Here is a 15136-nt window from a genome sequence, read left to right as displayed (position 1 = left end):
GACATTCCAGAGAAAAGAGTACTGGCAACAAAGAGCGGTAGACCATTCATTGGTGATCACATAGTCTAGATTTTGTAAGAGGTTCTCACTGCGCGTCACTTAATTTTTTTTTTTTTTTTTACTGAAGGCCATTCATCAAATGAATGTCGAAACATAATTTAATTTTCACATCTTTGTAAGATTTTTCATATAAATATATTTGTAAATTGAAATATGTATCCTGGTCTTAGATTGGAAGATAAGGGTACAAATTCTCTATGTCAATGTGCATTTAAAGATAGGAGTCTTATGTTTAGGGGTACAGATGGTTCAGGGAACAAGGTCATAGCATTTTCTTTTATGGCTTTGCTTTGGCTGATGATTCCCTTTCACCTGTTTACATCCCAGATGTAGGAGGAATCTAGCCATCCCTGTCAGCACAAAGTGGAAACCAACAAATTTGTTACATGTCATGTCAAATACATTAGTTTTTCTCATATGCATGTCATTTAAGGATCTGTTTCATGAAGAAGGGGGAGCTTTTAGAGCCTTACTAGTCAGTTATTCCAGGACCACCAGCATCACTTGGGGTCTTGTTAGAAATGTAGAGTCCCAGGTCCTAGCCTGCACCTAAATTGGAATCTACATTTGAACAAACTCCCTAAATGATGTGAATGCTACTGACCTGCAGACTGTACTTTGAGTAGCAAAGCCTACAGTGTTTTTTCAACAGGTTCCTCATCTGAACCACCAAAAAAAAAAAAAAAAAAACCACCACAGAAAATGATTTGAGAGACTGTTTTTCTCAATCTCTCAGAATTGGGAGATAAGTAGTACATTCTAGGTGCAGAGTTAAGAGGTTAATTTATTACATGCAATGGGTGCCTTGGAGTATTAGGGCTTAATTAATCCTCTCATGGATCCTGAATCAGGAAAGGCACCCGGAATCTTGGACTTGAAGGAGAATTCAGGTTGACGCTATTATAAATGTGAACACACTGAACTAGGCAGATGTGAGCTGTAATCTTACTGTGAGATGGAGGGCTTCCCATTGGTGAATCTGTTTTTGTTCTGAATTAGCAGAAATCATAGCCAGCTTTGTACAGACTACAGCAGTCTAAAATAATTTAGCAGACTTTCCATGCCTGATTCACAAAACCAAATGGTACAGATCTAGCTGTGGCTGAGTTTAAGTAAATAAAAGCATGGCACATGTCTTTCATAGTTCCACATACATACTGTATTTAAATAACTTCAGAATCCAAAGATATTTTTCTCAGGCGCCTAAAATAAAAATCACTTTTTGTGTGTGCTACAATGTAGAACAGCCACTGGAAATGTGGTAATAGGAGAGATGAAATTCTTCCATGCTCTGGGCCCATGAAAATAGGGCCACAGTTGACATCATTTGGCAACTTTCTCCATTAGCATTCTTTACGACAGTCACACCTGTCCTTTGCATGTGAATGTGCGTGAGACTGGATCTGGGAAAGAAGAAATGACTCTGAGCAGGAGGCAGCATTTGGCCTCACTGCATGGAGTAAGAAATCAGGAGGCGCCGAGGCACATTAACAGCCGGGGACTTGTGATGCTGACCTCCTGCAAAATTGGATCAGGCCTTTCCCTGGCAGTTGTATTAAGCGCACACATTTGATGAAATGTGCTTCTGAAGCTGGCATATTTGACTGCTTGCTTTCTTTCTTCCCCTTTTTTTTTTTTCCTGGGGGGATAGATTCTTTATTATCTGCTGAATTCATTTCACTCTGTCAATATTCTATAGAAAAATGATGGACGTTCTATAATTTTGACTTTTATATTAATTCATAATTTTGATGGCTCTACCTGAGGGCTGCTTTTCTCTCTTGCCGCCTTTCCCTCTCCTCCCTCCTGCCCCGACTTGGGTCTCTGGTTGCTCCATCCAGCAGCTAAGCTTATGACAGCCGCATCTCTCCTTATTGCCTCAGCGAACTGCAGGTCTTTTTTCATATTAAGCTCGCAATAACAGCAATGAAATTCAGATTTATAGCTGGAAATCAGCCTATTTGTAATATAAAACATAAACATTGGAGCATTTGCAAAAGCTAAAGAATTTTTTTTTCCTGATTTGTATTTTTCCTTCTTGGTACTTCATGACTTGAGTCCCAAACAAGTGCTATTTTAAAATTTTCTGGCACCATGTAATATAATTGATAATAGTGTTTAAGCAGCATCTGATATCATCCAGCATAGTGCAAAGTGAGCCATCCCAGGATATGAGCTTAAAAAATTGTATTAACACTTAGACAAAATGAAATTTTTATACTTGATTTGCTCATGGTTGGACGGATGCAACTAAACACAATTTGAGCTGTCACTTTGCAAAGGGGAAAAAAATATGCAACTTTGGAATGTTTCAAATGAGCCCAATATTAGATTCTATAACTCAGAGTGACACAGGAAATACTATTTGCAACACGATTGGTTCATTAATATTTGGTAATTGTGGTACATCATTTTAAGGGGGAAATAAAATGCAAACAAATGTTTGCAGCTTCCAGTCAGTCACTGCTTCTCAACTGCCACCACCAGGGAAGATTTGGGAACGAAAGGATACATGCATTGGGGAGGTTATAGTTTCCCCTCCCCATTTTCATTTTGGAAGAATAATTTTCCTCATAAACCAACATGTCAGACAAAACATCTACATTTTAAAAAAAATATTATTTCATGATTTTCCACAAGCACATTTGATGTAAACCCTGGAGGTGTATTCCCTGAGTACCTATTACCTCCATTTTAGGGAAATTACATTAAATTATTAGTGACAAATTTACTTGTCTGCCAATGTATTTTTCTGGAATTTTACTACAACATCAATACTTGGCTGTTTTATATGGGCCCTCATTTACCTGTCTTTGAAGGCAGCCACCCCTTGGGGAGCCCTGTCTGTCACTAAGGGAAGCTGGAAAAAGTCTTTAAGTTTAACATTCACAGTTTTGAATTAGATGGAAAAAATATGTTGTACTTTAAAAATATAATGCACCCTTCTGAGTTTTACAATTAGGCAACTTGTTTTGTAATCTATTGTTTCACTTTTTGAATAGGGAAGAAACAACCCAGATCATCACCAGATACCTGAGCGTGAACAATGGGTGTTATCTTTAGGTATAAAGTGTGTCTGCCAAGGACTGACAGCAAAATGGGGATAGATGGTCACATTCTTGTGTTATGTTAGGGAATTAGTGCAGAGAGGATTTACAGTGATACGAATGAGCCTGCAGCTCTGAGGTCCCTCGTTTGAGAGGTGCCTTTAGAGTCCTGGGAGCTGCTGGGAGCTGTGGAGGGTTCTGGGATGGCAGGGTGGCAGGGAGCCAGGTGTCCTCAGGGGAAAATCTCAGAAAAGAGGGATCTGATTGATGAGAGCCAGTTCTTTGTTGTGGTTTATTTCCTCATTTTAAGTAAATACTAGCATCAGAACCTTATTCCATATTCCTTTCATACACAGAATTCTCCAAATTCTTTAAGTTTCAGACCCCGCAAAACCAGGAGCTGTTCTAAGGAAGGATGTTATTTTTCTTGGCATCCCAGTTTGTGAACAGAGTTCTGGTAAGCAGAAGCAGCACGTGTGAGGAGTAGAACCAGAGTTATGTCTCAAACTGTAGAGTCCTGTTGAGGGGATGCATAAGACAAGTGAGCATGTGGTACACATAAGCAAAGTTTGAAGCAGAAACAAAGTGAAAATGAAGAATAATAAGCAAGAATATAAGTCCCAGTGATGTGCGCTTAGTCACCCAGTCGTGTCTGACTCTTTGTGACCCCGTGCACTGTAGCCCACGAAGCTCCGCCTTCCATGGGGATTCTCTAGGCAAGAACACTAGAGTAGGCTTCCAGGCCCTCCTCCCGGGGACCTCCCCAACCCAGGGATCGAACACAGGTCTCCTGCGTTGCAGGTGGGTTTTTTACCCTCCGAGCCGCCAGGAAAGCCCATAAGTCCTGGGGGTGGCGGGTGGGGGTGTCCATTCATCTCCCCATTTTCCCTTTGATGTAGAATTCTTCATTCGAGTTTACCAAAACTCTGATGACATTTACAATTTCTCCTATATTATGTTTGGTTCTTTGGTTTATATACTATTTTTTCTTTGAGATTCTTAATTTTTTAGCAGAATAGTTCATTTGTAGCTTAAGATCCTGGGGTCTCAAGTTGGTCAAGACCCTCTGTGTCTTGGTCTTACCAAAAATATGCAAATAATTTGTTATTGTAGATACTTAACTTGGAGTTGAGAATTGTACAGATACACTATATATATATACTAAATTCTAGTGTATATATATATAATATATATACACTAAATTTTAGTATGTATTTATACTAAATTTATACTAAATAAATTAAATAAATAAATTTAGTATAAATTTATACTATATTCTCAGGCATTATTTGCTTAAGACCTATGCAACTCTATATGACTCAACCTTTGACTATTGCTATTCTTCCCCATTTTCTACTATTCAGAAGCCTCCCTTTTCTAAAAGCCTTTCCTTCCCTCCCCCCAAAACACAACCATTTAGATCAAATTAACTAGAATAACTGTTTCAACTGACCTAAATTCATCCTCTGCTATGGCTTGGGAGGTTTGACCTTAATTAAACCTCTATTTTGCCGGAGAATGAGACTGCTGGAGGGGAAGACCATATGAATTTCTACTTTCATTTCAGGTGGAACATTTGTAGCACCTGGGAACAGATCGTTAATGAAATATTTGTTTTATCCAGCAGTGCTCTGTTAAGACCTGGAAATTTGGCCGTTTGGTAAGTCTAAATGGGGAAGAACAGTAGCTAAAGTCACAGAAAGGAGATAATAAAAGGTCAGTACTCCTGAAAGAGATATAAGGGGTGATGACTCAGGACAAAATGGCAGAGATCTATGGACCATTAGTGTATTATAGGATTTCCTTTCTAACTTCTTCTCAGTCTCCCTTCCTCACTTAATCATTGTCCTTGGTGCCAAACAACTGAAATTCATGAATACAGTTAGTAGTCACAACTGCCCTACAGGACGCATACTGTGATCCTCGTTTTTCCCGAGAGTAGACCAAAGTACAGGGCAATACAAAAAATTTCTTAAGTATATCTAATAGTCCAGCCAGGATTCCTACTGACTTGTTCCTCACTCATAGTCCAGTTCATTTCTTCTCTGTGCAACTACCTTCTAGCCATCTAACTAATTCTGAAGGCTAAGCTGTTTTGCAATATTTACTCTTAATTCTTTGGCCAATTTTAGTATCTCTTGAACAGTAGTCCTTGACTATTTTGTCCAAATTTGAATAAAGAACAAGTAAAGATGAAACTCATCTAACTTTGGTCCCTAATGCATTGCCTTCACTGAGGGGAAAGGGACCAATGATGAACTTGGGAAGGAAAGGTAATTGTGCAGAAAGCTGGGCAAACCTGTATGTTCCATCCTGAACTGCATCAACCCTAGTAGTAAAGTGTTGTGTGTTCATCTTCTTTCAAACCAGAGACTCTTTATTCAGAGAAAATGTTTAGAAATTGTTCACCTGTCCTAACTGTTGAGATGTCATTGCTAACATCTCCTACAGCTCCACCTCTGATGGCTCATGAAGCTTCATGATTACTTTAAACCAAACACAAATTTTGTTAAAAAGGTTGGGATTGATGAGTGACAGCCACCCAGTGGAAATATCATCAAAGCCTTTCAGTTTTGTTTTACATTTATTGCCCTAAGAGCAATATTTATGTTTCTTTGACATTTGAAATCAGTGCTTCCACTTACAAATCTCAACCTGAGAAACAAGTGTATGCTGTTACACTTATGCTTTTGTTCTTAGGATGCAACCAAAGCAGAATATTCTTCTTCCGCCCCTGCCACTATCCTGGGTGCCCCCTACCCATTGAATGCAATTGTAGCTCTAATATTTCAAATGCAGTCTGTGGGTTAAATTAATCAGGTGGATAAGTATTAAGTACTTATCAAAGTCTACTAGTGTCCTAGGTATTTTGGAGGAAGAAGTATACACAGAATCCTATATGTAGTCAGACAAACAACCAATAGTAAAGTTGATAGAGCAGCACTGGTTTAAAAACTGAGATGTGAAATAGAGACTATTGTTGATGCCCAGAGGGATAGTATGTGGGAACCAGTGATAGTTATGTGGGTGGGAGTTGGGTTTGGTCAGCAGAAAATGGCATAGAACATTTCTGGCAAGGGACAGGAGAGGCAGGAGGTGGGAATATCCTGCACTTTGCAGCTGAGGCTGGGATAAGAAATAGGTGGAAATGGATTTGAAAATGGAAATGAAGAACTCTATAAACTGTGGGGCATTCATCATGAACCATTAAAAGAACACTGACTAAGTTTGAGAAAGCAAAACTATTGATAGAAAGGCCAAGAGCTTTACAGACCTATAGTTTTATTTTCCCCATGCTACTCATTTTTATTAATATTTCTATAGCTTTGGGTGGAATTTTGAAGGTGTCCTTATTTTGAACCCTCTCATAGAGAAGTTAGATGTTGAATTTTTCTTAGCTTTTCATACTAACTATCCATTGAGATGATATTGAACAGTGTCTGCATAGACTAGGACATCGGTGATTTAAAATATGCTCCTCTTTTCTTTTTCTCCCCCACAAGCATCCTCTAACTTATCCATGGCAGTCAGCTATGACAGGTCATAATCCCATGAATCTCATGCCAAGAGTCACATCCTGGTCCATTATTCTGGTTCAGAAAATGCCATCTTCTGAACTACTGAGGGCACCAAAAATACAGTGGGTCTGCCTGGCATCTTTGGAACAAAAGTTAATTTGGGGTCCTGCTTCACCTTCAGAGATTTAGCAGAGCTCACTTTGCCCTTTTAAAAATTTAAAACTATTTCCATAAAGAGGACTCTGTTTCAGGTATAAAATGAGAGAGTTTGAATTGCAGTCATCTCTTCATGGTTTGAAATCTACATATATCTTTAAAAGTGCTTCTTGGTTCTTTAATCCCCCTGTGAAAAGAAAGAGACCCACTTTTGATTATGGACTTGCTCGTTATGAGCTGTGGAACTTGGGATGAGTTACTGAAGTTCTCTGAGCCTCAGTATCACCATCTATAAATGTGGAATGATAATAATTCTCTATAAGCTTATGATTTAAAAAAAATTAAAAGTATAAAGAAACTGGCAGTGTACTTGACTCATAGAAGATTCCCCCCAGTATCTTCTCTATCTTTGAGTTTGCGATTTGATAGAATTTTCTGATCCCAGGGTGTTGTAGGATTTAATTTGGTAGAGAATTGCCAGTAGGCATTTAAGAGTAACAGTGGACAGTGATGGTAAGCTTGCTTCTAACATTCTAAAGTTCTCAGATAACTCAGCTCTGAGGAACTGCCCTAAAAGGGGAAAACTATAATGATGATCTTTATTGACTGAAGTCTAGACACCAGACACAGCACTGCTAGTGTCCAGTTGTAACAAATTCATTTGCCAGGCAAAAGGAGACCCTGTGGGTTGCATGGATATTCCATTATGAGTGATCTGACAGTACCTGAACATTAGTTAATGACTTAGAAAGAAGTGGTTCAATTGCGTCATAGGCCAATGTGCACAGCCAGAAGTTCACAGGCAGCACCACCTTGGGAGTCAAGGAGAAATGACAAGGACATTATTTAAGACACCCATGTGAGCCTGTATGAATGGAAGGGATAGCATGTGGGTAACCGAAGGAAGGCACTGTCATTCTCCTACTCAGAAAGTCTGTCAGTCCTAATGATTTGAAATGAGACTTCTTTTTTTTTTGTTTGTTTGTTTCTAAGCAGGGTAACATTTTTAGAATCCTCCCTATGGTACCTTGTTTTATAAGTTGATTTCCTATAAATGAGGTTTCTTCAGTGATTCTTTCCTGCAAAAACAGTTCTAACAAAGACAATACATTTGGCTAACAATAGCTCAGATGATTATATCTAGTTTCCTAGAAATTTTCATAAAGAAGCAATTTTTCAGGCATTTCCATCTCATATATAAATTTCTGTTAAGTAAATTGTACATGTTTATCTTCTTGGTTAAAAGCATTGAACTAGATGGCCAGTTCTCTTGGCATTGCTTTTCACATGTTTTTAATTTCTTGTGTCCTCTAAAAAATTATCAAGGATGATTTATTTGGAATACAAATAATTATATTGTATGCTTGCATATACCACATCTACCTGCACAGTCCCCAGTGTGTATTTTAGCAACTTCTGCTAGAACAATTCATGTCTTGTGTTTGTCTTCAATACTCAGTGCCTTTTATTTGCCCTTTGCTGTTTTCCTCGCCTCACTGTCAGCGCTTGATGAGGAGTCAGCTGGCCGAGTGGTCAGCAGCTAGATTCCCACATTATGAACAGCCCTTCATATAAATTACTGCTGATGGTAGAGCCCCCCCTCCTCCCAGTTGCAAGGGTTACTTACATTTCAGAATGGTGGAGGAAGAGGTGTTTGGTTTTGAGCAGAAAGAACTTCTCTGCACACTTGCTGTTTACAAACTCATCTGTACCTAATCTTTCATTTCGGCTCAAGATGGAGGGTTTATGATGAATGCAGTTGACGCAGAAAATGGCCGAGTGCTTGGCTTCTTTTAAATACATCATGCTCTGTGCACACAGACTCTGAGCATCAGTTAGAGAGAAGTGACAGCCGACTTGACCTTTCTCTCTGAATCGCATGTGGAAAAAGGGAATTAGCTAGCTACAGTAGTACTTGTGAACTTGCTTTAACTTATCACTTTCCTCTTTAGAAGGAGGAATGCACGTTAGAAACGCAAAATCACCTTGAGGTCTCATGTTGTTTAAAATGAAACTAAACTTCCTGATGCTATTAAATCAGATGTGTCAAAAGAATTTACTAAGGTGATCATAATGCATAACATACAAATTTTCTTCTCTTTTTCTCTCTCTCTCTCATTTTTTTTAAACAAACCAATATTTACATTTAGTGTTGAGATGCATTGTGTGTGTGTGTGTATTGAATTTTGCATTGGCTGTTGAGCTTCCCCAGGAGAACATAGGAACAATAGGTCTACTAGTGAGGTATGAGGTATAAAAGCTTTTAAATTGGCTTCCGTGTAACTGGAAACCAAATAAATGGCTATGGGAAATAGGAAAGGAGACTTAGCAGGGTTTTTTCCATACTTGCCAATTACTGCTATTAGAAGATCTAGGATGCTCTGCCTACACCCGAAACAGCTTGATTGACACAGACTTCAGCCAATCATAGTGTTTCCTTGTCAGCTCTAATTAGCCTATGATCAATTACTATGAGTTTAGACTAACTTGAATGAAAAGTAAAAACACATTGTAACCCAAAAGCTCATCAGGTAAATATACCATATACAGAAATATCTTCTCTGACCTCTCTGACATTTTCAAACTGTTTAAAAGTTGAAGTTAATTCTTTCTGATGGCCTTTCATCTTTAGTTGACAACAGAGAGCCCCAGAGTGGTGACAGCTCTTGTCAAGTGGGACTGTCTTATCAAAAACAGTACTCTCCAGATCTTTCAATCCAAATATTCTAATCTAAAATAATTGCATTTAAAATTTCATGTCGCTTTTATGTCTTCCCTGAACTATCCTGGTATGAAACCACACGTACCTCTTCCTGCAGCCCACTTTAAGCTTCAAATTTTGCTAGTTTAAAAATGCATTGTAGAGGTACCATGTAGCCTGAAGATTATGAAACTGTAGCTGGAGTGAACAGCTACAATTTGTTCTGCTGTGTCTTTTATTTGTATCTACATGCTCGGAAGGTGTTTCTGCGTCAGTCCGAGTTCTGTTTCTGTACTACTCGTGCTCAATCCAAGCAGCATCAAATCTCGTCTTTTGCAAAAGCAGCAGAGATCCTGGATTTGGCTCTGAGATGATGTGAATCATCTGTTGAATATTTAGATTTTTAACACCAGGTTTTAGTTATCTCTTCTAAACTCAATTCAATTTGTGTTATGGAGGAACCCTGTAAATGACATGTAACTGTTAGCCACTAGCTGTGTTATTATCCATTGTCTTGGATCCCAAGACAGATGGCTGGATCCCAAATCTTTTGTAGAAGGACTTTTTGCTGGGTTATAGATTTGAAGGCAACTTCCATCCTCTGTTACCAGCCCCGTTGATACAGGTACTGATGTTGCAGGGGATTGGTTTATGTTTGGGCTGCAGAGATGTTTCTTTTTTGGCAGAATCCTTCCACAAACCTGTGTTTTTCCTGTCCCCCTTCCTTTCATAAGCCAGAATTCCTTCTCATGGTCTCTGACCAAGCCCTATCACAGGCATCATCCTGGGCCACTTTGTCCTGGTGCCTCTTCAGCAGTGGTCTCGAGAATGACATTTCTTTCACCATCCCTTCCCTTCCTCTAGATTCAGCTCCCAAACTGTGCCCTGAGTTGTGACAGGTTTTTTTTGTTTTGTTTTTAAATAACTCTGCCCCCTTGAATAAATTATTTAGTTAAGTTTATGTGAAGAGAAGATCACACTGAAAGGAAAATACTATCCTTCTCAAAGTGATTTTCATTGTTAAAACACAGCAGACTCACTTCCCATTCACATAGGTTAGGCAGGGGTGTAGAGTCAAGGTTCCAGATTGAAGCAAAAAGAGCTAGGAAATAAGATCCTTTAAGATCTTCCCTGAGAAAGCAATAAAAGTGAAAATGGGCATGCCTTCTCAGTGTTAGCTTTTTTCTTAGATGTAAGTTACCTGTAGAATCTTCCTATTTTTTATTTTAAGCTTTTACTCAAAGAAAAAAAGGGACAGAAAAGGAGGACCCAAAGATTTTGCATCTTTCAAAAAGCCAACATGATAAAACAAATAGTATGTTCAAAATAAGAGGATCTATTTCAGAGCCAGAAGTCTGTCTGCTGCTGACATTTGGAATCTGAGTTGACTTTCCATATTGCATGTAGACTCCTGCCTTTTATTTTTTCAAATGGCTGGATGACCAGTCACATGTGGTCCTGACTAGACAGATGCCTCATTACCAACCTGGCGTTTGCTGCTCCATGAACAGCACAGATGTGCTGAAGGGAAGTGTTGCTGAATATCTTCCCTCTTTTCTTCCATGTTCTTCCTTTCTTTCGTCAGAGAGCATGCTTCAGAGAGCATGTCTTTCCAAACATAGATATTACTAAAGATATTACATAAACCTGAAAATTTGCTTATTCATTTTAGGCAGTGTAATACAGAGACAGATGAAAGCCCATGGTATAGCTTATCTTTGCACTCGGTGAAAAGTTCTAATAGAAAACAGCAGTATGCTGAGGGTGTTAAAAGGGTTAGGGTCCAACTCTCCGAGGCTGATTTTATTAAGACTTTAATGGTACTGTGGCCACACCCTACCTGCTGCCTCAGCAACAACGGTTTAGTCCTGTATTCTTTCTGGGAGATTCATGGACCTAGGGTTATTTATACAAAACTGCTCACAAGAGGGACAAATGCAGACATCAATCTTGAATACCACGCCCAGTTCCATAGAACACAGAATCGCCATAGATGCACTTTGTGAAACATTTCAAAGTAGCTACTACCCCTGCCCATTCAGGAGCCCCAGGGAATACCATGTGTCCCTGAAAGGTCATTTTTAGAGAGGATCCAGGTCTTACCATGTCTTTACCTGGGTAGTCTCTGTCAACTTTGCTCTCACAGGAAGAGTCTTACTTTTGACCCCAAAAGAGCAAATCATAACCATCCTGCTTCTAGAGCCTTTCACCTGTTTTCCTAACAGTTACACTGCTTCATCTTCCTCCTGCACCAGGGTCATTGTGAATTTCAGAATCCTACCTGACATCCAAAGGACAAAAGCAAAAATTAAAAACATGAATTTTCCTTATGTCAGTGAAAATGATAAGGCACTGGCATCTCTTTATCGTTCTTTTACACAGATAGTCTGTCTCTTTTGAACATTAAGAAAAGTTCTGAGTGGAAGCCCTGGTTGAATCAGAGCTTAGGGAATGGAATTCCTTAGATATGAGCCTCATCTTCCCCAGATGAAGATGAAATTAGAGCAGATTCTGCTGAGACTATTTTGACTCACAGGCATTTTTGAAATTTGGATTTGGTTTCCTATATAACAGTATACCAATTCTAACCTTCTGAATGAGGTCTTAATTTTCAGTAGTATAAAGACTCATATTCTTTTTCATGTGTTTTTCAAGAGTTCGACAATCTACTTTGATATTCTACTAGTCTTTTAGAGAATTCTCTACTTTGGCAATTTATTTTTTTCTTAGAGTATTAAGATATTAGAAATTTCATTGGGACTACACTCTCATCTTTGGTCTTAAACTGTTTTAAATCTTTATTTCCTTTTTTATTCATTTTATTAATTTTTCCTTCCTTTTTGTTTTTTTGTCCACTGCCGTGCTTGTATTTTCTCTTTTGCAATACTTCCTTATCTCTCCCTCTCTTCCTTCCTTTCTTTTGTCTTTTCTTTTTTTTAAGATTTAAGGGCACTGTTCTTATGTTTCATTTAAGAACTTTAGAAAATAACTCCAAAATGAATTTGTTATTTTTTAGTTATATTAAAAGCAAGTTGTTACACCATGTTTAAAGTGTGCGTTTTTGTGCTTTGAGAATGCGTCTTGTGTCACTTCACATTTCCAAATGCTGGAACTATTTTGTGAGTTAGCCAGCCGGTTGGAATTCCCTAGTCACCAAGCTGTCCTTGCTTACTGCTCAGTGACAAGATGCCTCCACACTCTCTCAAACTCCTTTTGGCCCACGGATAGAAATCCATGTTTCTGTTTTGTTTCTAAACAGCTTTATTGAGATAATTTACATGCCATATGATTCACTCATTTTAAATGTTTTGAGGATATAGAAGCTTCCTTCTCATTCAATTGCATAAGTTTATTTATTATTTGAAACTGGGAAAGCTACAAAACATGATCAAATAGAAATCTTGAAACATTCTTTGAACCCCATTCTATTTAAATGCATAATTTTCCTATTACAGCCTCCTGTTTGCACCTCTGGAGTTAAGGTCACAGCAGCGTTTGCATTATAAACCCTTTTTTCAAGGGTTTATAAATGCAGCTGCTATTGTTTGCTCAGGACTGAAGCTTGCCTCATGAGGTTTCCATGCAATAGAGCAGCTTTTTGGGGTTGAGTTTTCTTTAACTAAATTAAAATTTTAAAGCACCATGTTGCCCTTTAAAAAAATCATGGCAAGTGTCAAAAAGCCTAAGTAAGAATTTCTCCCCAAATAACTATTTTTTATGTTATGCAATTTTTAATTGCCTTTGCTTCTAAAAATTCTCCATTGTGATCAGTTTCTGATTAATGTTATTTGCTTCAAATATTTACAAACCTAAATCCAACTTGGTTTATAAATGAAAGAAAAAAAAGCATGTTATATACGATTGCTGTCTTTCAGCATTGTTAACAGAATTATCTTACAGTGCATAATAAAGCCCAAAGATGCCATGAAAAGATAGAGAACCTGTCATAACCTCATGAGAAGTTACACAAATATATATGCATTTAAGGGTGCATGTTCTCTAGGAGAGTTTAAAATATTTAAAAAGAAAACCATTTACATTTTCAGGATCATATTTTGCCTTTTTTCAAAACAATAAAAGTGTATAGTAGAGGACACAGAAACCACCATAAATTATTAAATTGATTTTAGATGTTAAAAAACAAAATATACAAGCTCATTAAACAAAATACAATATTAGAATGTCAATTTAAATGAAGTATAATTGAGAACCCTGACTTTGTTTGCATACAATTGCCAGAAACTTCTAATCTGACCTTCACTTGGTAATTTTAGGAGGTGTTTTACCTTTCAATCACAGACCAGTATGTTTGTGGCTGCCTAAATCTCACCTTAAGTCTCAGAAGTCAGGTTTCATCTTGTTCATATTTAATTCTTAAAAAAATATTATTTTATTTAATATTTTTGTGCACATTTATATTTTGTATGGAAAAGATGGATAAATCAAAAGCAAGATATTGTTAATGAATATTGTGTTCTGCCATGTACAGTTTGACGGAAAATAGCATATTCTTCCCTAAAGTATCCACAGTGCTCAAGACAAAAACATTTTGTAGTCAGGTCCAGTTCATGGTGGACTGCAAGCCCCCAAAGTCAGGGACTCCCTAAGCGATCCTGCAGCTACGTCCTACCCCTCCCAGCAGAGCCCATGTCTCCTGCAAGTTTGCTGAGTGAAGAGATGACTGTCCTGCTCATCCGGAAGCTCTTGGACAGCAATCAAGCACTCAAAAACCAAAACAGTTTTTCTAACCTTTCTCCCACCTCCTGACTCCTCAAAACAAAACAAAACAAAACCAGCAAATAAACAGAAAGGTTTAATCTGGATTTATGAGACCTAGCACGAGGGTGACAGCCTGAGCTGATGTTTCAGCTGTTTCAGCTTGAGTTGAGGTTCCAGCAGCGGCTGACAAAGGCTTCATCAGGTGCCAGAGAAAGGCTGTCCCAGAATCTTTCTGTGTCAGAGCCTGCGGGGGTAGTCGTCCATCCTGAGCCCTGAAATACAGGGCTCCCCAACCTCCCAGCTTTAAACAGTCCTTTGAATTTAGAATATGTTTATCTAAGCCAATTTTTTTTTTCTAACCAAATAAATACAATTCTAATCTAGTGTTGAGAAACTGTATTTGTTTCCTGCTAAGATATTTAGTAATTCCCCTTGGTCTCTCCTAGTCTGATTTTTTTTTTTAACTGGGAGATTGTATTTATCATCCTGTTTCTTGACCAAAGTATTGTTTAATATAGTTGTATTAATTTAATTGTGTTATAAATTCAGAAACATAAGAAGAATGGGAAAAATAATTTTGTTAATCCAGTGCTAACAGGTTTAATCTTTCAATGGGGTGTTTCTGTTAACAGACTTTGTTTTCCCTATGGGTAAACAACAACAGAAAGGTGCCTTTGAGTGCTTTTATCCTCACAAAGGGAAGCATTTCCCAAGCAAGAAATGTATGAACAGAGGGAAGAAAATGCACAGTGTTTCCACATAGTGATAGCTCCCAAACAAACATGCCTCTCCATACTCTACTTTCACATGTGTGTGAAGAAAAGTGGCACAGAGTGCCCAGAAAGAAAATACAGTGATGGAGGTGTGAAATCATCTCCTTTTGTGAGTGGATGCATCAGATTTTCATTCTAGAGTGAAAATGAATCCGTCATTTC

General features: G+C 38.1%; 1 long non-coding RNA gene across 2 annotated transcripts in view; it reads left to right on the top strand.

Annotated features, from left to right (window-relative positions):
* LOC139029892 (uncharacterized) overlaps positions 1-15136 on the top strand; it is a 475454-nt gene that overhangs the window by 55248 nt on the left and 405070 nt on the right. The window lies entirely within an intron of this gene.

This window comes from Odocoileus virginianus, chromosome 20 (genome assembly GCF_023699985.2).
Source record: "Odocoileus virginianus isolate 20LAN1187 ecotype Illinois chromosome 20, Ovbor_1.2, whole genome shotgun sequence".
Classification (NCBI taxonomy): domain Eukaryota; kingdom Metazoa; phylum Chordata; class Mammalia; order Artiodactyla; family Cervidae; genus Odocoileus; species Odocoileus virginianus.
Note: the sequence above shows the minus strand (reverse complement) of the source record. Positions and strands in the feature narration are given on the sequence as shown.